This window comes from Solanum lycopersicum, chromosome 1 (genome assembly GCF_036512215.1).
Source record: "Solanum lycopersicum chromosome 1, SLM_r2.1".
Classification (NCBI taxonomy): Eukaryota; Viridiplantae; Streptophyta; class Magnoliopsida; order Solanales; family Solanaceae; genus Solanum; species Solanum lycopersicum.
In genome coordinates, this window is record NC_090800.1 from 93405454 (window position 1) to 93433420 (window position 27967).

The 27967-nt window shown below is 35.0% G+C and overlaps 1 protein-coding gene across 27 annotated transcripts in view; it reads right to left on the minus strand.

Moving 5' to 3' along the window:
• Window positions 1-1187: 1187 nt before the first annotated feature.
• The window catches only part of LOC101247760 (U11/U12 small nuclear ribonucleoprotein 65 kDa protein), a 32150-nt gene continuing 5370 nt past the window's right edge, over window positions 1188-27967 (minus strand). For 2 of the 27 annotated variants that reach the window (XM_069290516.1, XM_069290591.1), the window contains exons 12-21: window positions 14717-27956; window positions 14548-14643; window positions 14193-14347; window positions 13967-14047; window positions 13160-13211; window positions 12525-13050; window positions 12239-12366; window positions 12045-12139; window positions 10980-11174; window positions 8610-10890 (exon numbers count right to left, since the gene is read on the minus strand). The gene's annotated coding sequence lies outside the window, so the exon portion shown is untranslated. Of the gene's footprint in view, window positions 1860-4608; window positions 5278-8609; window positions 10891-10979; window positions 11175-12044; window positions 12140-12238; window positions 12367-12524; window positions 13051-13159; window positions 13212-13966; window positions 14048-14192; window positions 14348-14547; window positions 14644-14716; window positions 27962-27967 lie in introns of those variants that run through there. The other 25 variants (XM_010317046.4, XM_069290592.1, XM_069290554.1 and 22 more) reach the window with 24 other exon arrangements.

Genomic DNA, 27967 nt, shown 5'->3' on the forward strand with positions numbered 1-27967 from the left:
AAATACAAAGGAACTCAAAAGCAGAAAAAAGTTTTGATGTTTGCTGAGAGCTGTTGTGGAAGATACCACTTTGGATGTTTATATAGGCAATATCGACTCATTCTGATGTATTTTGAGTAGGAATTTGTGGGCACCAGCAGAAGACAATGTCACTGAAGTATCACATGCTCTTGCCTTCCAAGTATTGAAAACTTTGTGGTATTAGTTGAAGAACAATAGGCCCTACATTTTTTTGAATCTTGGAAAGAAGCATTATTCATTATGGAATTTTTGAGAAGTCATAAAGTTCTTGATTCTGGTGAAGAGCCATTTGGATTGGACATCAGTTAAAGACGATGATATATCAGTAATCACATGGCCCTGCCTTCCAGCTAGTTGACATGAGTAATTGCTTTAGCTCATCAGATCAAGTTCAATAGGTCCTGCATATATTTTCCTATAGGGAACCAAGGATCTCTAAGAATCAAATCCATAAAAATTGCTGGTAGCCTATGATGCAAACTGTGTCCACTTATATACAAACTATAAGAGAAGAGAAGTCAAAAATATGAAAGATTTCACTGGTGGAGAGGTATTTGTTGCACTGTTTATTGACAATAGCACATGAAGCATCACATGGTGTTGTTGCCAACTCATTGTCTAATATATATGATCTTAGCAAATTGCTCATGAATATCATCAGACCCCAGTGTTTTTCATGACAAGATAGAGAACAGACTATCTTTAGAGATCAAATTGATAATTTACTGCAATAGTTGACAACTTGTGGGATCAACATTCCGGATGAGAATAACCCATGGTATTTCAATAGTTTTTGACAAGTGTTTTCAAATAGTAGATAACAGAAATGTTTATTGACTATCAATATGTCTATGTTTTGCATATCCATCAAATTATGAGTCAGTCAGAACCTTACTGTTGCCAGAAATTTGAATCCATATTCAAGAAAAGTATAGATATTATATCTTATTAAGAGTTGATGAATTTACATCCATTTTCTATCTCATTCAGTTAACTCAGTAATTTCACATTACTGCAGAATATCAGATCTAGTACATATTGAGTTATTTGTACATTGTACGACGGATGCTGCCAAGTGCATCTAATTTATTTGGAACCCCAAAGTGTAATTATTACCAATAGAATGAATTGTGCCACTAAAGAATGAATTGAGAAAACCATGAGAGTTGAGCAAAAAATTTCTATTGCAATGAATTGATTACATCAATGTATGGAAGTAAAATGTTTCATTACTTCAATTACTTTTGAAGTAGAAAAATGTGTCCTTAGTCTACCTAGTGTTTCTTATAACTCTCAACTGTACACAGTGGAGTTCCTGGCTTACTACAACTATACAAAATTGAGTTAACAAAAAAATAGGGACTGGTTTCCTTCTCACATTCTCAATCGAGATGTGACATCGATGAACAAATCCTCACTGCAGGGAATAGTCACACCACCCATTGGATGGTCGAAGCCAAATTCTTCCTCAGCTTGACTAAGCAAGTCTTGAAATAAAGGTTCGCTCAAGAATGATATGGGGATCACAAATCTCTTTTTCTGCATCTCCCCAACATACACAGCAAAATGGCCCTTGGGAATATCTCTGGTTGCGGAAGGCTTCTTGATCATACGAAGAATAGCCATGATGATTTAGTTTTAGTATAGATAAGAAAGGTAAAAGAATTACAAGGAACTCAAAAGCAGAGAAAGTTTTGATGTTTGCTGAGAGCTGTGGTAGTAGATATCTCTTTGGATATGTTTATATAGACAATGGAAACTCATACCGATGTGGTGTTGAATAAGAAATTGTGGGCACCAGCAGAAGACAATGTCACTGAAGTATCACATGCTCTTGCCTTCCAAGTATTGAAAACTTTGTGGTATTAGTTAAAGAACAATAGGCCCTACCTTATTTTGAAACTTCGATAGAAGCATAATTCATTATAGAATTTTTGAGAAGCTATGACCTGGAACATGGACCACTAACATGAAAAACATAACCACATTGGGAAACATAAAATTTCATTAATTAATATCCCAAAACAACAAGTAACATGAGAGAGGTCAAACTCTTCCCATCTTTGGACTTGAAAGGCTTTAGTTATCAAGGATTACAGGCCCTACCTTTTCTTTGAACTTAAAGAGCAAAGTATCCCTCACAACCAAATAGCTAAACAAGTATTGTCTAGGTACACATCAAATTTTATATGTTGACATGTTTTTGTTGTAAGAATTATTCCTGAGAAAACAAAAATAGTTTATATGGCCATAAGCTTCCAATTCCAAGTGCTTCCTAGCATAGGTTTATAACTTTTCATTAATCATTATGGCTCTAATTGGTTGAAAAGAATTTGTATATGGAGTCTTAGGAAGTGGTTCTAAGATCTTAAAATTGTTGTTGTGATATCTCAACATCACATTCTCACTTACCATTCTACTTGTCATTAAATAAATATACAAAGCAAAAGACCATCAATAGGCACCTGATGGATATCATATGGTTTTACCTTCTATGTCCTTTTGGGCACTGCTTATGATTTGTGATATAGTCCTATTTTCATGACCATACATAAAAAAAGTGAAAAACCAAGTTGAGAAGAGGAAAGAGGATAAAGGTGAATTTTTGCGTTGATCTACATTGTAGACTCTACAACTATTTGAAGTAAGTAAAACACATAAAGCTATGGTTTGGATTCAATAACTTGCAAACAAATATTATTAGTTACTTCTACACAGGCCTCTCTTAGAGAACCATAGAGTAAATACAGTTGTGCTAAGGCCTCTCTTAGAGAACCATAGAGTAAATACAGTTGTGCTAATCGATGCTTTTAGAAACAAGTTGGCATAGATATATGCAATGTTTTCTTCTCATATCATAAGTCATTTGATCAAATGGTTGGACCAACTTTGCAGATCAGAATTGTCCTGAGTTTTTCAGCTGCTCGAGCGAAATTCTAATAAATCATCAAACCAGTATTGATTTTTCAGAAGAGAAGAAATAGAAAATGTCTAATGAAGTGTGAAGTTGTGAACTATGAATGTGACTTCTTCGATATTTTGAAATTTCTTCTGCTGATTTCATTTCTTTGGCTGCGCCAAATATATTTCAGTGTTCAGGATAAGGTCACAGATGAGTTTTCTTTAGAGTTAATTAACATAGACTTCAGCACTTTATAAGGTCCAATTCCTATGTTATGGAAAGAACAGTCATGTAAAGAAATTTGTTGAACAGAAATAATAATACCAAATTGGATACTGAATGAGTCTGAACTGATTTCATTTGCTAAACTACTGAAAATTGTATTCAAAATTGGGATCTATAGATCCAGCTGACAGTAGTGAGAAGTAACAATGTGTGTTTCCTAATTCCTCTTATGTACAAACTAAAAATCCTATTCTTTACAAAACTGTGAAAATAAAAGCCTCAGATCCTATTCAAGCGAGAAGTAAGATCAACGAACACATCTTCACTGCAGGGTATTGTTACACCACCCATTGGATGATCGAAGCCAAATTCTTCCTCAGCTTGACTAAGCAAGTCTTGAAATAAAGGTTGGCTCAAGAATGAAATGGGAATTACAAATCTCTTCTTTTGGTTCTCCCCAACATAAACAGCAAAGTGGCCTTTAGGAACATCTGCGACTGTAGAGGACTTCTTGATTATACGAGGCATACGGATAGCCATGGTCTTTTAGTTCAATATATAGATGAGGAAATAAGGAAGGGAAGAATTTGTAAGGACTCTGAAAGAACAGATAAGCTTTGTATGACTTAAATTTTTGGTCAGAGCTGTTATGGTAAACCCTTCTTTATATGTGTTTATATAGGCCAATGACAAGTTGTCAAACCCCACTGATGTCTGAATATACATTTTGTGGACACCAGCTAAAGACAGTAGCACCTGAAGTATCACATGGTTTTGCCTTCCAACTCATTGTCATAATATTAATGCAAACTCTCATGTCCACTTATATAAAAACTATAAGAGAAAACAAATCAATCATATAGAAGATTCAACTGGTGGAGAGGCATTTGTAGTAATGTTGATTGACAATAGCACATGGTTTTGCTACTCAACTCATTGTCAAGTATATATGATCTTAGTCATTGCACTTCAATATTAGCAGTCCCTTGTTTTTCAGGACAAGATAGAGAACTGAAGATTTTTAGAAATCAATATGCTAACATTGAGTCATTGTCAACAGCAGGATTTTATGAGTTTGATCAGAATGATAATAACAGGTAAAATTTACTACCATCTGACCATTTGCGTAGTCCCTCAAGCTAAGTCATTATGTAGGAACAACTTTCCTGATTAAAATAAACCAACCCATTTCAATAGATTTTTTCTACATGTTTCCAAATAGTAGAGAATACTATATATTCTTTACTGGCTATCTCTGTCCATGTTATGCGAATCTCCATCAAATTATTAGTCAGTCAACACCTTATTATTGCTACAAATTCGAATTTCATATTCAAAAGTACAGATACTATTTCTTATGAAGAGTTCATAAAGTGTAATTATCATTTTTACCAATTGAATGAGGTATGCCACTTAAGAGGACTAGATTGTAGTTCTTTCTGATTACCAAACCATTAGAGTTGAGCAAACAATTTCTATTGCAATGAATTGATTACATCAATGTATGGAAGTAAAAAGTTTCATTACTTCAATTTCTTTTGAAGTAGAAAAATGTGTCCTAGTCTAGCTATTGTTTCTTCTAACTCTCAACTGTACACAGTGGAGTTCCTGGCTTACTAACAACTATACAAAATTGTGTAACAAAAAAATGGGGACTAGTTTCCTTCTCACTTCCTCAATCGAAATGTGAGATCCATGAACAAAAACTCACTGCAGGGAATAGTAACACCGCCCATCGGATGTTCGAAGCCAAATTCATCCTCGGCTTGACTAAGCAAGTCTTGAAACAAAGGTTCGCTCAAGAATGATATTGGAATTACAAATCTCTTTTTCTGCATCTCTCCAACATACACAGCAAAATGGCCCTTGGGAATATCTCTAGTTGCGGAATACTTCTTGATCATACGGAGAATAGCCATGATCTCTTAGTTTTAGTATAGATGAAAAAAAAAGGACTGTTGAGGGAACTCAAAAGCAGAGAAAACGTTGATGTTTACTCAGTGTTGTGGTGGTAGATACCTCTTTGGATATATTTATATAGGAAATGGCAACTCATATTGATGTGAATTGATTAGGAATTTGCGGGCTCCAGCAGAAGACAATGGCACTCAAGTATCACATGCTCTTGCCTTCCAAGTATTGAAAACATTGTGGTATTAGTTGACTAACAATAGGCCCTACCTTTTTTGAAAACTTGGAAAGTAGCGTTATACATTACATAATTTTTAGGAAGTGATGAGAAGTCGATAACCTCTTGATATGTGATGAAGAGCCAGTTGGATTGGGCATCACATGGTCATGCCTTCCAACTAGTTGACATGATTAATTGTTTTAGCTCATATTAGATCAAGTTCTATAGGTCCTACATATATTTTCCTATAGGGAACAAAGGATCTCTAAGAATCAAGTCCATTAATATTGCTGGCAGCTTGTGTTGATTTCAAGGAATAAAACATACCCCAGATGCAAACTTTGTATCCACTTATATACAAAATATATGAGTAAAATATGAAAAATTACACTGGTTGACACTGTTTATTGATAACAGAAATATTATGGGCTTTCAACATGTCTGTGTTTGCAAATCTCCATAAAATTATGAGTCGGTCAAAAAGAAGACGACTGGACTGAGGAGAAGGAGAAGAGGCAGCACAGAATTGAGAGGAAACTGAAAAAGAAGTCGACTTTCATGAAGACAGTAGAAAAGAGGAAGTGAGGGTAACTGAACACTCCCCAACCCTAGAAGATAGTGCCATGCAAGTTTCAGCTATGTTGAGAAGTGATTATAACATCTACGGGTTGACAACAATTGAAGATGCAGTACCTTTAAACCAACATAACCCAGGGGAAGGGGAGGTCCGAATTTTGATATTCCTATATGGATTCATCAGAACATTATCAAATTTGCCAAAGAATTTGGTGTCGACATCACGGGGTGCAAAGAGGAACTAAACATGAGACAAAAAAATTCGACAATGAAGAAACGAACAGGAGAATGACCTCAGAAACAAGGGAGCAAAGAATGAATCTCGAGTGCGGAAGTAATTTCAGAAGCAAAGGCACAAGAAGGGGGTGGGGGTGGGCTACAGATCAGCAAATGCTCATAGAAGCTATAACAATATTGATGAATTAATGGTGGATGGGGAAGCAACCCAAAAACCAGAAGTTATAAAGAAGGAGATTGAGGAGTTCTATTAAAGAATATATACTGAAACTGAGACATGGAGGCCAGCTGGAGGATGCAGGGCAGACCACAGAGCACAGAGTTTCTATTGAAGACAATCATTCTATGTAAGCTAGATATACAAAAAGCTTTGGAGGTAGATGGATAAGATGGATGAAGTTCTGCAAAAGCACCGTCAAATTCTCTGTCCTTATCAATCAATGGCTCCCCTACAGGTGAGCCTTCTCCTCACAGAGAGGTCTAAGGCAAGGAGACCCATTATCTCCTTTTCTCTTCATCATTGCCATGGGAAGTCTTAATGATATGTTGAGAATTGCTCAAGAAAATAGCTGGTTGAAGGGATTCAAAGCTGCACACAGGGAAGGCTCAAACTTGGAGATACTCATTTGCTTTGCAGTACGCTGATGATACATTTATCTTTTGTGAGGCTATTAAGAACCAACCCATGATTCTCAAGGTCATTTTTGTTCTTTTTGAAGCAATCCTACGATCACACATCAACTGGAATAAGAGCTTCATATATCCAGTTAATGAGGTTTCTAACCTAACCTAATTGGCTGGGGTCCTTGGTGGAAGTATTGGGAAGCTACCAACTGTCTACTTGGGCATGCCTCTGGGTGATCAGAATATGTCTATAGATATATGGAATGGGGTGGTAAAGAACTGCGAGAAGAGGTTGGTAAACTGAAAAAGTCAATATCTCTCCTTAGGAGGAAGACTAGCACTAATCAATAGTGTTTTGGACTCTATACCTACCTATATGATGTCCCTCTTCCCTATCCCTGATGGGGTCATTGAGAGATTGGATGTTCTAAGAAGAAATTCAGTGAAACCAAGAAGTTCCACTTGGTGAAATGGGATGCACTGATTGGAAGTGAACAAAAAGGGGGTATGGGGGTGAGGAACTTAAAAACTCAGAACCAATGTCTTATGATGAAATGGCTCTGGATAATTGCTTCTAGGGAGTCAGCTCTCTGGAAAGAAGTTATCCAGCTGAAGTATGAAATGGCAGATCATTGGACCACCAGAATGGTCACCGATACTTATGGGATCAACCTTTGGAGATCCATCAGAAACCTGTGGCCAAAGCTTAGAGAAAATTGCAGCATAAGAACAGAAGATGGCAGGAAGGTACTTTTCTAGGAATACAAGTGGTTACATCAAGCCCCCCTAAGGGACACCTTCAATGATATTTACACCCTAACCAACAACAAAGGGCCACTGTGGATGATGTCTAGTCTAACCAGGGATGGAATTTGAGCTTTAGAAGACCTTTTAATGACTAGGAGATTTTGAGGTTAGTTGAGTTCTACAGCAAATTGGAGCAATTCAAAGGAACCTTCACTGACCAAGATAGATTGGAGTGGAAGGGCCACAGTCAAGGTAGTTTCAGTATGAAAGGGGCCTAAAAAAAATTTAACCCTAATAATTATCAGATTGAGGACTGGCCTTGGAAGCTTATATGGAAAGTCAAAATTTCTTATGAAGTTTCCTGCTTCACTTGGCTTGTGGCCAAACAAGCTGTTTTAACCCAAGAAAACCTCATGAAAAGGGGGATACATCTAAGTCCAAGGTGTTTTTTTTGGGAAGAAAAGGCTGAGACTGTAACCCACCTTTTTTGTACACTACAGGATTACCCGTCAACTATGGGAAATATTCCCAAGTAAGAAGGGCCTGAATTGGGTAATGCCAAGGAAAATAAATCAGACTTTGAAGATCTGGAGCAGTTATGCTAGCATGTCAGACCATAAGGATAGGTGGAAAATTGCACCAGCTTGAATTTGGTGGGCTGCTTGGCGATGAAGATGAAGTGTTTAGTTTTGTTTCACTTTTGGTGTAAACAGGAGTATAGGGAAGATCTAGAATCAATTAAAGATGTCTTAGGATTATTGTAATTTTTTGTTGAAAGGGTTGAAGTTCTTCTAGATACTCCCCTCCTCAATTGTAATTAGGAAACCTGTAACTTGTCGTGGCAGGTTTCTGTTTTTGTGGAAATAGAATACAAGTCGTTACCTTCTCAAAAAAAAAGTATAAACATGAAATACAAATTATTAAGAGTTAATCAATTTACATCCAGTTCTATTGGATTGAGTTTAACTCAGTACTTTCACATTGCTGCAGAATGGCAGATCTAGTACATCTTGAGTTACACTTCATTGTATGATGAACACTACCATGTGTATTTTAACTTCATTTTGACCACAAAGTATAATTCTTACCAACGGAATGAGTTGTGGCACTTTAGAAGACTAGATTCTGACTACAAAACGACGAGAGTTGAGCAAAAAGTTTCTATTGCAATGAATTGTTTACATCGATGTATGGCACAGAATGAAACCATGCAAATAAAAAGTTTCATTACTTCAATTTCTTTTGAAGTAGAAAAATGTTTCCTTAGTCTAACTAGTGTTTCTTCTAACTCTGAACTGTACAGTGTCTATCCTGGTTTACTACAACTATACAAAATTATGTAACTAAAAAAATGGGGACTGGTTTCCTTCTCACTTCCGCAATCGAGATGTGAGATCGATGAACAAATCCTCGCTGCAGGGAATAGTCACACCACCCATTGGATGGTCGAAGCCAAATTCTTCCTCAGATTGACTAAGCAAGTCTTGAAATAAAGGTTGGCTCAAGAATGATATCGGGATCACAAATCTCTTCTTCTGCATCTCCCCAACATACACAGCAAAATGACCCTTGGGAATATCTCTAGTTGCAGAAGACTTCTTGATCATACGAAGAATAGCCATGATCTCTTAGTTTTAGTATAGGTGAGAAAAAAGGAAGGATTGTAAGGTTACCAAAAAGCAGAGAAAGCTTTGATGTTTGCTGAGTGTTGTGGTGGTAGATACCTCATTAGATATGTTTATATAGGAAATGGCAACTCATATTGATGTGTGTTGAATAGGAATGTGTGGGTACCAGCAGAAGACAATGGCACTGTAGTATCACATGCTCTTGCCTTCCAAGTATTGAAAACTATGTGGTATTAGTTAAACAACAATAGGCCCCACCTTATTTTGAAACATGGAAAGAGCCATTTGGATTGGACATCAATACAAGACAATGATATATTAGCAATCACATGGTCCTGCCCTCCAGCTAGTTTGACATGATTAATTACTTTGGCATATATAAGTTCAAGTTCAATCGGTCCTACATATATTTTCCTATAGGGAACAAAGGATCTCTAAGAATCAAATCCACATATATTGCTGGTAGCTTATGAGGATATCTAGGAATTAACCATACCCCAGATGCAAACTGTGTCTACTTATATAAAAAGGATAAGAGATAAAAAGTTGGCTTATTAAAATTCCGAGACAGTTGGTCAAAATCAGATGATCAAATAGAAACAGGGGGAATATTATATATGCAAGAACAATCCATTGATTAATAGTTGGCTCCCTAAGTACATTTGGTAACTAATGTGAATATTACCATAACCAACAAACACAAAGTAACAAATACACCTAAAAAAGGCTTCTAATCACATAACCACCTTCTAGAAAGGGTGCAATGAGAAAATAGGCCTTCAAAATAAAGCTAATTACAAATAAGCCTCTGAATCAAACTGCTACAACTACGACCTTTTCTCCCTATTTATAATAGATCTAATCTTTCCACGATATCCTTCTTAATCTGTAACACAACTGTTCCAGTTTGAACATTCATGTGCTTGAATGTAGTCCAGTTCCTAGCCTTCCAAGTAAATAATCTTGTTTGTTATCTTTTACAAGTACATTGGTTTCTTCATAAACAAACATAAATAAGTTGGGATCTTCCTCCATAAATAGCATCCCATCTCTATATCCCTAACACAACTATTAGTACTTTTTTAGTAGCATTAAGCTCTCAAATTTCTTCAAGAAAACATACAAAAATGGCCATCAGAAAATCAAACAACTTAATCACAAGCTGCAGTTTTAAAGCAAAATTATGAATAGGTATTCAAATTTGGGTATGCTGAGATTTATTTGCTAATGAGTCCAACCAACGACCCGACCCCTAAGAGAAACAATCATTTAAAGTAAATAAATTATAAGATCAGAACATAAGCAAGATAAGTGAAAGAGACTATGGGTCCTAGGGAACTTAAAAAGACACATGGTGATCTCTAATGCTTTTATGATTGAATGCAGTCTGGGATAATCTTGAAAAAATAGGTGAAAGAAATGACACTAATTAACTTCAACATGCACTAGAAAAATTTAGCTCTTATTCAGGTCAGGAACAAATGGCAGGAATTACCTTCTTTCGACTCCCCATCGTGTGAAGTTGTGCACTCCCCTCAAGCTTGTACTTCATTATGACAAATGCTAACTAGTTTCATTAGAAACACCAGGTCGTGTGAGTTACTAAAATATCTGATTGAGATAATATCAGAAAGAGAACTAACCCTTCCATGAACGTTGATAACATGACCTTTCATCAGAGAATACACCGTCACCACAACTTGGGGTGGAGGATTTACCAAATTGATGGTATGACTGCTGTGGAAACTCCAAGCAGATAGCTTCTGCAAAATGATGCAGTCTCCTTACAGCTCTAGTTTCTGCACGATGGAAACGAACATTAATTAGTTGCCCACATTTCCTGTCATCATTGATCATCAATACAAACAAGCACTCAAGGACAAATTACCTGGCATGAGTGGCACATAACGAAAAGTCTTGATACTTTTATTTGCTGCTGCTGTTCTTGAAGACTAGCTTGTGGCAAAGAATTTCTTGCCCGAGGAGCTGAAATGACTCCTCCTACTCTTCTCCATCATTATAATCTCATCTGTTTTACCTTGATTTCCAGCATGAATCCATTTATGCGAGTTCCCATCCCATCCTAGAGGAGAGCATAGCTTGTGGTATCAAAATAATAATTAAGATTTTCTTCACTATGAGAATGTATATGTGACAAATCATCACCATTATAATAGAATTCAGAAGGATCTGAACTATTAACGTCACCCGATCAAGTCCCCTACACTGTACATATCATCTGTAGAACTAGCACTAAAATTGAGATGCTGAGATTTATATTTGCTAATGAGTCCAACCAAACAATCCCTAAGAGGAACAATTGCTTAAAGTAAGTGCATTTTAAAGAAATTTATGAAAAACCAAGACTGATCATATGGACTATGCAAAGGCCATATAGACATTATCAATCATAAGTGTTGTGTTCCCACAATCAGAATAAACTTCTTATCAACCTGTTGGGGGAACTTTGACACCCTCCAGACAGTTTTTATCAATTGTATCAGTAACCAATGAATCGCCAACAAAATGCAAGACACCAGAAGTGACATTGAGTATAGTATCCAGATTCTTAGGATTCTCTGTTCCAGAACCACTCTGCATCTCATACTCGAGGAGCGGCCCGTTGGTTCACCAAAGCCCGACCCAGTGTCGCACATTCTCCAAAAGGTAAAGGTTCTATCATCTTGTCCATATAGTCAAGGTACTCAACTGTAGTCTTTGGACGGAAGTCCCTCCATTTTGTCCCAGAATCTAAGGAACTTTGAATAAACATAAGCAAGATATAATTTGAAAGAGACTCTGTGGCCTAAGAGACTTAGAAAGAGACATAATCTGAAATGCTTTCATGATTAATAAGAATGCAATCTAAGATAATTTTGAGAAGTGGATGAAAGAAATGAAGCTCATTAACTAAAACATGCACAAGAAAATTCAGCTCTTATCAACAATTTACCTTCTTTTAACTCCCCATCGCGTGTACTTGTGCAATCCACTTGAATTTGTAATATTCTATTCCAGATGTTAACAAATTTCAATTTAACACTTGGCCTGAAGAGAAAAATATCAGGTCGTGTGAGTTACTAAAATATTTGATTGAGATAATATCAGAAAGAGATCCCACCCTCTCAAGAAATTTGATAGCATTACCTTTCATTAGAGAACACATCCTTACCACATTTCGGGTGGAAGATTGAGCACATTGATGGAATGAGTGAGTGGAAGCTCCCAGCAGATAGCTTCTGTAGAATGATGTAGTCCCCTTGCAGCTCTAGATTCTGCACGATGGAAAAGAACATTAATTAGTTGCTCATATTTTCTGTCATAGTTGATTATTAACACAAAAAACACACTCGAGGAGAAATTATCAGGCATATAAGCAGATCATGAACAATTTAAATGTTGTTATTTCCTGCTGCCTTTCTTGAAGACTCACTTGTGGCAAAGAACTTCTTCTTGTCTTGGTAAAATGGAGGAGCTGAATGGCTTCTTCTACTCTTTCTTCTTCCTTATAAGCTCATCTATTTTACCTCGATTTCCAGCATCAATCCATTTGTGCGAGTCCCCATATACCCTAGAAGAGAGCATAGCTCGTGGTGGCAAATAATTTTAAGATTCTCTTCATCATGAGAAAGCATATGTGTCAAATCATATCTATCATAATAGAATTCAGAAGGACCTGAACTATAAACATCCCATGGATCCAGTCCCCTATACCGGCCATGCCAGTTTGCCCAATTACAAGTAAAACTGCAAAACAAAAAAATTGAAGAACACCCGAAAAAAGATACTAACAAACACAAACCGTCAAACAACCTATCAGTTGAGGAACGCATGCAGCCCTATAGACTACGACAACCATTCCAAGTTACGAACATAATCGTTGTCAGTCCAATATTTTGCAAAATGATTACCATATCATTCTCTTCTCAGCATCTGTCCATCTCGTGAGACACCAGATCCTTCAAAAGAAAGTACCAACTTCAGGTGATGAAGCAAAATAATAAATTGAGCAGAATTTTATACATATCTAAATGCATTTAGATCAACGTCAAAGAAACTAATAGATACCATTGTCATCCACCTTAACAATTCAGGTCCCAATGTCAACAGCAACAGATACCTGGTTGAAAATGGAAACTGTGTTAAAGTTCAACTTAGGAGTACACAAATTATAAGAACAACGAACATAAAAAGAGCAGTCCTACAAGGGGAGTAAATCTCATGGAGAAAACAAAGTGCTGTTATAAGAATATTCATTTGTTAAAAAAAAATGCTTTGATACTAGAATCGAGCATCATACTAAGAGGAGAAGAAGTATATCAATTTTCATATAAAGCATATCCCCTTGTAATCAGAGGTAGCAAAAATAGAAACACACGAATCCATTGAAGAGCCTCACTGATCAGTGCCTTTTGTGCAAATAGTCCAAGCTATTAAAACTGCATTAAAGCATGACTTGCCATATTCTCAGCAGCCCACATCTATTGATCCTCTAAACATTAACAAAATCAGAAAACATAAAAAACGCCCACTCTCTTACATGACACAATTTACAACTTATAAGAAACAATTAAAATCAGAAAGTCTAGAGCATGTTCATTTCAAAGATGAAAATAAGTCTAGACCATGTAAAAGAAAATGACCACTGAGGGTGTTCTGTCCAATCGAGTGTCTTCATTCAAAATACTACAAATCATTTCTTATAATTAAACTACTTATTTTTTAAGAATTGTAACAGTGGGGCCTTCAACAAGAAAAACTCCACATTTTCCCATTCAATGGCTTCATAATTCAGTTATAATTAAACCAAAAACAACAACAAGAGTATCTATCATTATTCATGACTTCATAATTCAATTATATAAAAAGGTTCACCTCTATGTGACTATCACTTTTATCTTTGACAATGAAAGGAAGGCCCGCATCTTCAAATTGCTGCACCATATCAGGATCCACCTACGTAGCACAGGATAAGTTTTTGCATACGTCCCTTACTAAAGAAATCACATCCTATGGTCTACATATAATTATTAAACCAGTCCACCTAGATGTGCAATAGTTACACCACAGTTCCAAATTTAAAGGAAAAAAAGTGTTGAACCTCATATATATGATGGTGCCTCTCATCTGCAAAGCTCCAATTGCCAAATTTGAGAAAAGATATAATTAAGCCAGTTGGTAATATCAATGGGAAAAATCCTCCAGAATGGCTTCACAAACTTATCAACAAGCATGCCCAATGTATGCAAAAGCAGTCTATTAAGAATTTCAAGAAACCAGAGAGAAAAGGCAAAGAACCATATCATTTTAAAAAATACTTGGTCAGAAATCAAAAAGTCAATAAACAAAAGTGTAGAAAGACGACTTATAACATCTCTTTATCCATCAATTTAGGGCTCAGTGTAAACACCGAAACCTGACAGTTATCCTGAAAGTTAGAATGCACCAACACTTACATTCAATTTGTTAAGGAAACTCAGATGAATTCCAAATCCACTAGACAACAGCGGCAAGGAGAAGGAGAAACACATGTGCAAAGCAGGTCATTCTCACTGCATGCAAATGAACAAAATCTAAGGAACTAGACAGGAAATCCTTAAGTTAGATGGCGTATTGAAAACGAACCTTTCAATATCAACAATTTTGAAGGAGACACTGCGATGCGCAAGGGAGATTCTTAGCAGAGACTCTATCGGAGAATGCAAGACCCTACTTGGACTTCAAGATTATACATGCAGACCAAAAGATCAATCAGATCAGAATACAGTTTAGAAGTAAAGTATGTAAAGCAATATCTTTTACTTGTTTGATTTTGAGAAAACTAGAAGAACTTGGAATGCATTTGCTTCCTTTGAACTTCTAAGTTGTAAAATACATCACGAACAATTACTGCAAAAAGAGAAACCCTAGAAATCTCCTTTAATAGCAGGCAGCAGTTAACTCAATTATCAAGTAGGCTTATACAAAATCACCTGCTATACCAACATCTTGTCTATAATCACCAATTCCAAGGTACAAAACACTTGCCATCCGGTTAACAATGGCCAGATAAGACTTCAAGGACCAGGTTAGTAGTTCTATACCTATCCTAGTGTCAACTACTTACTATAACTCAAAAGAATTTTACCTTCAAAACCTTACAATATCTATTAGGCCTCCCATGAGATTTGGTAACAATTCCAGAAAAGAAATATCAGAAATAGAGCTCAGAACCAACTAGTCACCACAAGATATTCTTGAGAAACACATCAAAATAGCTTCATCAGATTAACACAATCAGTATCAGTGGTGCCAACTATGAGAGTTAAATACTGCACATAACTATGCTGAATTGATTGCATATCTACCATGGAACAAAAATGAACAAGTGACATGTTTTTCTTTTTTTTGTGGCGATTAGTCAAACCAATCCTAGTGTCAACTACTTACTATAACTCAAAAGAATTTTACCTTTAAAACCTTACAATATCTATTAGGCCTCCGATGAGATTTGGTAACAATTCCAGCAAAGAAATATGTAGATATGGTACAACAAATTAGGGGCAGGTGATGACCAGCCCTTTTAACATATAGCATGTCCTTGAAGTCAATAGGTTCCTATCCAGTTCATAGCAGAATGTCTACAGAATCAAACAATGTAATCAGTTGAAACAAAATCCAGTAATCCTAAAAAGTGCAACAGTTCTCAAGTTTGATCTAGTCCATGGTCTGCAGTCAAAAACTAACAGAAACCAGATGCAGTCCTCTGGTTACTTGTGCTCCCACTTCATCCACTTATCAAAGAAATATAAGAATTTTGTCACTTCCTCAGAGCCTATTCTAGCTTTTCCCTAATCCCCTCGTTCTAATTAATGGTATTTCGTAAAACTTTTGAAACATTAGTGTAGGTGTTAAATGTCAAATGAATTTTGTTACACCAAAGAATAGAAAAGATACTAACTCAGTAACTCCAACATGAAGGAGTTAAGTTGATTCAATCTTCTGACAGAAAGGATACATAAAGAAGTACTCAAATCAAAGTTAGGCTACAATTTTCCGTTTCTAGACCATGTAAAGGAAAGGGGCGGTGAGAGGGTTTTAAGTCTACAATTGAGTGTCTTCATTCAAAATACTACAAATCACAAACTTACTTATAATTAAACTACTTTTTTTTTATATATATACTTGCGCAGTGGGCCTTCAAGAACAATTTCACGTCTTTTTTCAATTCCAATTTTCCAAGAGGGAGCAGGGGAAATCAGGGAAAAACAAGTTCTTGAACATCCTTAACATGCATTGAAAGGATGACAACATAACTTGCTTTTAAAAAAAGCCAACAAATTCTTGAAATTTTCTTGAAAAAGCCAACAAATTCTTGAAATTTTCTTAAAAGTTTCTTCAATTCCAACATGCAAAATCGAGTTCATTGGAAGAATATCAAGATAATGAGTAGAGTACCAATAGATAGATAGATCAATTGATTTAGGGTTAGGGTTTTGATCAGACATCGTCACTCGAACCATCAAGAACACCAACAAGTTCAATGAACTTTTCTTAAAAATTAAACGCAAAATAGAGTTGTTGAATTCGAATATGAAGAATGCCCATGAATCATGATAGATTTCCCGATGGCCGCCGGTAGCGTAAAAGTTCCGGCGGTCGAAGTATTGAGTTCTAAAATGGACACTAGGTTCTCCATTTTATAGTTTTAGAACCAGATAATACACGCGGCAGAAAAATAGAACACGGAAAAATAACTACAAAATATATTACTTTTTTTGTAAACTATTTTATTCTAGTAATTATTTTTTATATTTTTTTGTAATAGGAAGAAATTATTGATTGAATGTGAAATTTGTTCCCTCCTTTCCATATTAAATTAATATTTTTATTTTTTTAAAATTAATTTAATTATTTAATTTTCAAGATATTTAAAATAGTTATTTCAATTTTATCTTTTTTATATTGAAAGTAGTGGTTAATTAATATTTAATTATTTTAATTATAAATTTGATAATAATTAGTACAATTTACTTCTCCTTTTTCTTAAGAAGAGTAATTTAAGCGTTTTTTTAATCGAAAAAAAAATTACTTTCATTTAAAAAAATTTAAAATATTTGTCAAATATTTAATTTTTCAAACAAAAATATCTTTTTCTATTAAAAAAAACATATTGAGTATCCCAACAACAATGTCAAAAAACACTACTAACCCAACTTTTCTTGTTTTCATTTTTCTGCAAATAAACTTCAAAAATAAATAAAAATCTTGTCCAATAAAAGTGTGTAGTAATTTGTTTATTGTCCTAAGTGTTTAGATAATCAAAAAGATATTAATAATGTTATTTCAAATTTTTTAAAGCGTGTGAAGTCGATTATGAGAAACAATAGTAAAAAAAAGAAAGTTAAAAAAATGATACACATACCAAATATCAGCCTAAGTCAAGTAGAATCCCATAATGTTGAGTGTGTGAAACACAGCCAAAGATAATCACAAAATTACATGCAACACTTTGCAAATGAACTAAAACGTTCATATTCTTTTTATGTATTTCTGCATCAGTATAATGTTGTGTTTTTTTTTTTTTTGTATTTGTCGAGAAAACGTGGAACAACACAAAAATATATAATGTAAAAGTAATGGAAATAAAATGGAAAAATAATAACACTAAGAATTTTACGTGAAAACCCTTTTAAATAAGGGAAAAATCACGGGTCAAAAGGAGCAACTGATATTACTATAGTAAGAAATTATAAACTGTGTAGTCACGAATATAATAATCAAAGTGACTACTATACACTCAAAAGGAACAACACTATTTTGGTTTCCACCTTACTAAAATATCAATTACACTCTATTTTTTCTTCACAGATTATTTTTCTTGTATAGTCTATGGAATACCTCACTTTGCTCTCAAAATGATTTTTTCTCAATCACTTGGTGTGTTTTACAACTGAGCAAGAATGCTATATTTATAGAAGGAGAAATCATGTCTATGTCACTAATGACATAGATAAATATAGCAAAGTCAAAAAAGGGTTGCACATCTTATCAATTCGTCAACCATCAAATCACAAAATTTAAATGTTGAATAATACAGATTGAACATGAAAGTCTCATTTCAAATACAATTTCAAAGAATACTCTGCAAATGAACTAAAACATTCATATTTTTATGTATTTCTGCAGCAGTATAATGTTATGTTTTTTTTTGTTGTATTGAGGTCTTGAGGATAACGTAGACTTTAGCTCTTGAGAAGCTCCAATTCCCCTGTTATAAAAAAATGAAATCATGCAAAGAAATTTCTGAATTCTCAAAAATCAGTTGGCGGTCTGAAGACAGTAGAACATGAAGTATCACATGGTTTTGCCTTCCAACTCATTGCCATAATACTATTAATGCAAACTCTCATGTGTCCACTTATATCAAAACTATAACAAAAAACTAATCAATCATATAGAAGATTCAACTGGTAGAGAGGCAAAAAGTTTCTATTGCAATGAATCGATTACATTCAATGAATGGAAGTAATAAATTTCATTACTTCAATTTCTTTTGAAGTAAAAAAATGTACACTAGTCTAGCTAGTGTTTCTTCTAACTCTCAACTGTACACAGTGGAGTTCCTGGCTTACCACAGCTATACAAAATTGTGTGACAAAATAAAAATGGGGACTAGTTTCCTTCTCACATCTCATACTGATGTGAATTGAATAGGAATTTGTGGGCACCAGCAGAAGACAATAACACTCAAGTATCACATGCTCTTGCCTTCCAAATATTGAAAACATTGTGGTATTAGTTGAAGAACAATAGGCCCTACCTTTTCTAAAAACTTGGAAAGAAGCATTATTCATTACATAATTTCTAAGAAGTGATGAGAAGTCATAAACCTCTTGATATGTGATGAAGAGCCATTTGGATTGGGCTGCACATGGTCATGCCTTCCAACTAGTTGACATGATTGATTCTTTTAGCATATATAAGTTCAAGTAAAATAGGTCCTACACATTTATTTCCAACAAAGGATCTCTAAGAATCAAATCCATAAATATTACTGCTAGTTTATAATGATTTCTAGGAATAAAACATACCCCAGATGCAAACTTTGTATCCACTTGTATAAAAGCTATACGAGATAAGAAGTCAAAAATAAGAAAGATTTCACTGGTTGACAATAGCACATGAAGTATCACATTGTCTTGTTCCCCAACTCATTGTCTAATATACATGATCTTAGCAATCAAATTGGTAAATTTACTGCTCTTGAATAGCAGCAGACCCCAGTGTTCTGACAAGATAGCGAACAGACCATCTGTAAAGATCAAATTGATAAATTTACAGCAATAGCTGACAACTTGTAGGATAACATTCCCGATTAGACTAACCTGTGTTATTTCAATAGATTTTGAAAAGTGTTCTCAAATAGTAGATAACAGAAATATTTATGGGCTTTCAACATGTCTGTGTTTGCAAATCTCCATAAATTTATGAGTCGATCAAAACCTTACTATATATTGGCAGAAATTTGAGTCCATCCATATTCGAGAAAAGTATAAATATGATATACACATTTTTAAGAGTTAATCAATTTACATCCAGTTCTATTGAATTCAGTCGAACTCAATACTTTCACATTGCTGCAGAATGGCAGATCTAGTACATGTTGAGTTATACTTCATTGCATGATGGACACTACCATGTTTATTTTAACTTCATTTTGAACCACTAAGTATAATTCTTACCAATGGAATGAGTTGTGGCACTTTAGAAGACTAGATTCTGACTAAAAACGAGGAGAGTAGAGCAAAAAAATTCTATTGCAATGAATTTTTTACATCGATGCATGGAATAGAAGGAAACCATGTAAGTAAAAAGTTTCATTACTTCAATTTCTTTTGAAGTAGAAAAATGTGTCCTTAGTCTAACTAGTGTTTCTTCTAACTCTCAACTGTACGCAGTTTCTATCCTGGCTTACTACAACTATACAAAATTGTGTAATTAAAAAAATGGGGACTGGTTTCCTTCTCACTTCCGCAATATAGATGTGAGATTGATGAACAAATCTTCGCTGCAGGGAATAGTCACACCACCCATTGGATGGTCGAAGCCAAATTCTTCCTCAGATTGACTAAGCAAGTCTTGAAATAAAGGTTCGCTCAAGAATGATATGGGGATCACAAATCTTTTTTTCTGCATCTCCCCAACATACACAGCAAAATGGCCCTTGGGAATATCTCTGGTTGCGGAAGACTTCTTGATCATACGAAGAATAGCCATGATGATTTAGTTTTAGTATAGATAAGAAAGGTAAAAGAATTACAAAGGAACTCAAAAGCAGAGAAAGTTTTGATGTTTGCTGAGAGCTGTGGTGGTAGATATCTCTTTGGATATGTTTATATAGGCAATGGAAACTCATACTGATGTGGTGTTGAATAAGAAATTGTGGGCACCAGCAGAAGACAATGTCACTGAAGTATCACATGCTCTTGCCTTCCAAGTATTGAAAACTTTGTGGTATTAGTTAAAGAACAATAGGCCCTACCTTATTTTGAAACTTGGATAGAAGCATAATTCATTATAGAACTTTTGAGAAGCTATGACCTGGAACATGGACCAATAACATGAAAAACATAACCACATTGGGAAACATAAAATGTCATCAATTAATATCCCAAAACAACAAGTAACATGAGAGAGGTCAAACTCTTCCCATCTTTGTTCAGACTTGAAAGGCTTTAGTTATCAAGGATTACAGAACCTACCTTTTCTTTGAACTTAGAGCAAAGTATCCCTCACAATCAAATAGCTAAACAAGTATTGTCTAGGTACACATCAAGTTTTATATGTTGACATGTTTTTGTTGTAAGCATTATTCCTGATGCTTATTCCTGAGAAAACAAAAATAGTTTATATGGCCATAAGCTTCCAATTCCAAGTGCTTCCTAGCATAGGTTTATAACTTTTCATTAATCATTATGGCCCTAATTGGTTGAAAGAATTTGTATATGGAGGCTTAGGAAGTGGTTCTAAGATCTTAAAATTGTTGTTGTGATATCTCAATATGATATTTCAACATCACATTGTCACTTACCATTCTACTTAGCATAAAATAAATATACAAAGCAGAAGACCATCAATAGGCACCTGATGGATATCATATGGTTTTACCTTCTATGTCCTTTTGGGCACTGCTTATGATTTGTGATAATAGTCCTACTTTCATGACCATACATAAAAAAAGTGAAAAACCAAGTTGAGATGAGGAAAGAGGATAAAGGTGATTTTTTGCGCTCCTGAATGGAAAGGACAGCAAAAAAGACCACAAAAAGAGGCCAACCTGATTGCTTGGCGTAGTTGATTTAAATTGTAGACTCTACAACTATTTGAAGTAAGTAAAACACATAAAGCTATGGTTTGGATTCAATAACTTGCAAACAAACATTATTAGTTACTTCTACACAGGCACTCTCTTAGAGAACCATAGAGTAAATACAGTTGTGCTAATCGATGCTTTTAGAAATAAGTTGGCATAGATATATGCAATGCTTTCTTCTCATATCACAAGTCATTTGATCAAATGGTTCACCAACTTTGCAGATCAGAATTGTCCTGAGTTTTTCAGCTGATCGAGCGAAATTCTAATAAATCATCAGACCAGTATTGATTTTTCAAAAGAGAAGAAATAGAAAATGTCTAATGAAGTGTGAAGTTGTGAACTATGAATGTGACTTCTTCGATATTTTGAAATTTCTTCTGCTGATATAAAGTTCATTTTTTTGTCTGCGCCAAATATATTTCAGTGTTCAGGATAAGGTCACACATGAGTTTTCTTTAGAGATAATTAACAGACTTCAGCACTTTAGAAGCTCCAATTCGTATGTTATGGAAAGAACAGTCATGTAAAGAAATTTGTTGAACAGAAATACTAATACCAAATTGGATAATGAATGAGTCTGAACAGATTTCATTTTCTAAACTACTGAAAATTGTATTCAAAATTGGGATCTATAGATCCAGCTGACAGTAGTGAGAAGTAACAATGTGTGTTTCCTAATTCCTCTTATGTACAAACTAAAAATCCTTTTCTTTACAAAACTGTGAAAATAAAAGCCTCAGATCCTATTCAAGCGAGAAGTAAGATCAACGAACACATCTTCACTGCAGGGTATTGTTACACCACCCATTGGATGATCGAAGCCAAATTCTTCCTCAGCTTGACTAAGCAAGTCTTGAAATAAAGGTTGGCTCAAGAATGAAATGGGAATTACAAATCTCTTCTTTTGTTTCTCCCCAACATAAACAGCAAAGTGGCCTTTAGGAACATCTGCGACTGTAGAGGACTTCTTGATTATACGAGGCATACGGATAGCCATGGTCTTTTAGTTCAATATATAGATGAGGAAATAAGGAAGGGAAGAATTTGTAAGGACTCTGAAAGAACAGATAAGCTTTGTATGACTTAAATTTTTGGTCAGAGCTGTTATGGTAAACCCTTCTTTATATGTGTTTATATAGGCCAATGACAAGTTGTCAAACCCCACTGATGTCTGAATATACATTTTGTGGACACCAGCTAAAGACAGTAGCACCTGAAGTATCACATGGTTTTGCCTTCCAACTCATTGTCAGAGTATTAATACATTGAAAGTAATCAATCTAAAAGCATAAGGTCCAACTGATGTTCACAACAAATAACAGATAGAAATTTCACCTCCAGCCACAGGCCACTAGCTTCTTGACGTTAAATCAACAAGTAGAAGTCAGATTCCAATGATTGATCATCATATGCGAATCTATGAGGGCATATCTGAAGATTTTTTTATAAAACTTGATCATCCATAATGCTAAAGCAAAGGGATCAGTGAGTATAACTTTAAGGATACTTTTGAGAAAGAAACTGATTGTGTAACAAAAATATACTCAAGGTTGAGACCGAACCATAAACCTCTCGGTAACAGTAAACCATGATTTATTCATATAGTTTAGAAAATCTAAATATCTCAATTCAGATTAGCAAGTCATGAGAGTTGAGAAAAAAAATTATATTGCAATGAATTTATTACATTCAATATATGGAATAGAATGGTTGAACCATAGAAGTAAAAAGCTTTATTACTTCAATTTCTTTTGAAGTAGAAAAATGTATCCTCAGTCTACCTAGAGTTTCTTCTAACTCTGAACTGTACGTAGTGGAGATCCTGTTTTACAACTACACAAAATTGTGCAAGCAAAATTGGGAACTGGTTTCTTTCTCATTTCCGCAAGCAAGATGTGAGATCAATGAACATATCCTCACTGCAGGGAATTGTCACACCACCCATAGGATGGTTGAAGCCGAATTCTTCCTCAGCTTGATTGAGCAGTTCTTGAAATAAAGGCTGACTCAAGAATGATACTGGGATTACGTATCTCATCTTCTGTTTCTCCCGACATACACAACAAATGGCTCTTTGGGACATCTCCAGTAGTAGAAAATTTCTTGATTATACGAGGCATACGAATAACCATGATCTTTTAGTTTTGATACAGGTGAGCAAAAAAAAGAAAGAGAAGAGCTAATAAAAACCTCAAAAGCAGAACATTCTTTGAATACTTGCTGATAGTGATGAGTTATTTCATGAGGCACCCTCCGCAAGACTATAGCACCTTAAGTAACATGGTTATGCCTTCCAACTAATTGTCGAAGTGTTGATATCTTAAGGACAAATTGGTTCAAGATAAAGGCCCTACCTTTCTCTGAACTTGGAACATAGAATGCCTCACAAATCACAATGAAATTGCTAAAGAAAGCTGACTATTATGACTATTCATGTCAAATATGAACTCCTGGACATTTCTTGTCATTAACATGGTTTTTTAGTAAGAATTTATTAAAAGAAAAATGGAAGGTCAACCACCAGACACCAATAGAACAAAGGAAAAATAGGATAAAATAGAAACTCTTTGCCAAAATTGTAAAAACAGAACACCTGACCTTAGGATGCTTAAAGAACCAACATCTGATGTACTGACTAACAATTTTGACTAATTATGGCAAGTTGCTTGTGTTAGGCTTTGAACAACAAATTTAACAAAGAAAAAGAGAACCAAAAAACTAAATAGGCTAAATAATGAACCTGAACAATTCATTTGTTAAAGATTGTATTGCATATCTTTTAGACATCAGCTACTGAAAATTACATTCAAAATTGGGATCTTCTGCTGCAGCTGACTGTACATGGTCCTCTCTATCTAATTATCAGTAATATGGTGTACTAACTAGAAAGGTTAGCTCTTTACAAAACTGTGAAAATAAAAGCCTCAGATTCTATTCAAGCGAGAAGTAAGATCAATGAACACATCTTTACTGCAAGGTATTGTTACACCACCCATTGGATGAGCGAAGCCAAATTCTTCCTCAGCTTGACTAAGCAAGCCTTGAAATAAAGGTTGGCTCAAGAATGAAATGGGGATTACAAATCTCTTCTTCTGCTTTTCCCCAACATAAACAGCGAAGTGGCCTTTAGGAACATCTCCGGTTGTGGAAGACTTCATGATTATACGAGACATACGGATAGCCATGGTCGTTTAGTTCAATATAAGATGAGAAAATTAGGATGGGGAGAATTAGTAAAGACTCTGAAACCAGAGAAAGATTTGTATGGTTTCAAATTTTGCTGAGTGTTGTTGCAGTAACCCCTTCTTTATATGTGTTTATATAGGCTAATATCAAGTAGTAGAATTCTACTGATGTGCATTGAATAGACATTATGTGGGCACCAGCTAAAGGCAATAGCACCTGAAGTATCACATGGTTTTGCCTTCCAACTCATTCTCATAATATAAATACAATGAAAGTAGTCTCAAATCAGAAGGTCCTAATGATATTCACAACGAATAACAGATGGAAATTTTATACTTCTTGAGAAATGGTTTAGCTTCTTGATGTTAAATCAACAAGTAATAGTCAGATTCCAATGATTGATCAACCACCAGACACCAATAGCACAAAGAAAAGTGGGATGTTCCAGCCTTCCAGATGCTGAATTCAATCCTAAATATCAAGAATATCACAATCCTTAAAGGATAAAATATAATTTATGCTTGGAGGTTTATGAACTCTTTCCTAAGACTTTATACAAAGCAAAACATCTGATCTTAGGATGCTTAAAAGAACCAATATCCGATGTACTGACTTATAATTTTGACTAATTATGGAAAGTTGGTTGTGTTAGGCTTTGTATAACAAACTTATATAGTAAAGAGAGAGAGAACAAAAAAAAGGTGCTCTCATTGCTTGGTATAGATTATAACTTACAAACAACACTATCAGGCAACATGGAACTGAGGTATTTAATTTTTTACTTCAAAGTATGTAAAACACACAAAAAAAAACTATGGGTTTGGTTTCAATAACCTGCAAACATTTGTTACTTACATAATTTACGTCTTTTAGTAAAACCACCAGAAAATATTTACACAAGTTAACTGGAATAAGGTACATTTTTTTATCCTCATATCATAAGTTGTTTTCTGATGGTTTAATCAACTTTGCGGATCAGAATTATCTCAAGAAATTCTTATAAAGAAATCCAGTGATTTGTTTCAAAAAAAGAGCAGAAAACAATAACATCTATTAAGTCACTTGATTGATATTTTGAAATTTCTGCTGCAGATATCTATAAATTTTTCTTTGTTGTCGTAGCCAAAAGTATTTCAGTGTTCAGGTTAAGTAAGGTCACAGATAAGTTGTCTTTCTTTAGAGTTAAATTAACATAGAGGAGGTCTTGTAAAGAAAACTGAGAATTGGCTAAAGAATGAATCTGAACAAATTTCATTTTCTACTGAAAATTACATTCAAAATTAGGATGTAAGGTTACAGCTGAGAGTACATAGTCAGTCCCCTCTATCTAATTATCAGTAACATGGTGCTAACTAGAAAGGTTAGTTTTTTTACAAAATTGTGTAAGGTGAAAAGCCTCAGATCCTACTCAAGCGAGAAGTGAGATCAATGAACACATCCTGGCTGCAGGGAATTGTGACACCACCCATCGGATGATTAAAGCCAAATTCTTCCTCTGCTTGGTTAAGTAAATCTTGAAATAAAGGTTGGCTCAAGAATGATATAGGGATCACAAATCTCTTCTTCTGCTTTTCCCCAACATAAACAGCAAAGTGGCCTTTAGGAACATCTCCAGCAGTAGAAGACTTCTTGATTATACGAGGCATACGGATAGCCATGGTTTTCTAGTTCAGTATAGATAAGCAAATAATGATAGTAAGGGCTAAGGACCCTGAAAGTGGAGAAAAGCTTTGTATGTTTTCAAGTTTTGGTGAGAGCTGTTATGGTAAACACTTGTTTTTATAGGTCAAGAAACAGGCATTATGTGGTTTTGCCTTCCAACTAGTTGTTAGAATATGGAATTAGTCCAAAAGCAGAAGGTCCCACTGATGGTCTCAACAAAGAACAGATCAATGAGACCTCATTTTCTTGAAATGGTAAGAGTTAGGGGCCACCTCTTCATGTTGAATCAACAACTTGTTTTCAACATTCCAATGATTGATCAGGTATGCGAACATATCCTGAGAACTATCAGCCATAGTGCTAAGCTATCTAATACAAGTTATGGTTCCAATCGAAGACTTGTAAACTACTTATAAAATTGTCAGATTAGGATAAATGCTATTGCAAGTTTTTTTAGAATTGGATAATGTAAAATATTTTTCCAGTCTCATTTTGAAATAAGCTGATAGGACCTGCAATGTTCTTTCTGGTCAAAGACGAACACCACCAACCATGGATGCTCTCTTTGTGTGTGACCCTCAGAACTCATTTTGTAGGAAACAATCAAGAGAAGAAATATCTGAATAATTGACTTATACAGTAACTATAGAATGGTCAAATTAAGCTTATTTGAATAATACAGATTTGGATAAGTTGAATATTTCTCTAAGTTTCACTAATTATCAATAAGAAGGTCACATAAGTCCATGAAGAACGAACCGAACAGTGAATTTCTACTTGCGTTGAACATGTTTGGACCGTCGTACTAACTTTGTAGGAAGAGAATGAGATTATAAACAGTTTACCTTGAAACGATCAGATTACGCAAATGAAATAATGATATACATATTACTCGATCTGATTAAGAATTACAATAGTATTTAATTCTTTGAAACAGTTTCTACTTTCCATCCAAATTGGCTTATTTCTGAATTCATCAGTGATACAGATAATGAGCATTGAAAAGTGATCACAAAAACGATAAAAGAAAATCGCCTACAGGGTCGCCATTTTTGGCCATTGCTTGTCATACCAAACCTAGTGAACAAGTGTTTCGCATAGTAGCTGAATTGGCTCTCTGATACATAAAATTCTCCTGGTCTTTAAGGCTAAACGTATAAAATAACAATTAAGCAGACATCTAGGCTACTTTACATGGCAAAAATGATTCTGCATAGTGAAATACGAGTTCATAGTCAACATACCACTGTATATTCCCGGAGTCTAAATTTGCAAAGAACCGGAAGTCATAACTAATGAAACAGCAAAGACTCCTCTCAGCTATTTCAGTGAATTGCCAATGAAACAACACTGTCCAGAGATGCACTATAAACAATGAGCTAACAATCATCGGGTTCCAGCTGACCAATTGTGCTTCACTGAAGAAATGATGATAACTTCTCCGCATTTTAGCTCCAGACATCTGGTGAACCATTGCAAAGGTAAAACCTGACAGCCCACCCAACTTTGACCTTCTCTCGTCCAGAATACAAGCCCTTCTTTCCTTCCTTCCCCCCAGCAGCACCTTTGTTGGCTTGACTCCTTTAATTTTACCTGGGCAGCATCAATCTCATAACTCAAATGATCTTTACCAAAATCATCGCCCAAAACATGCGCTCACTGTACTACAG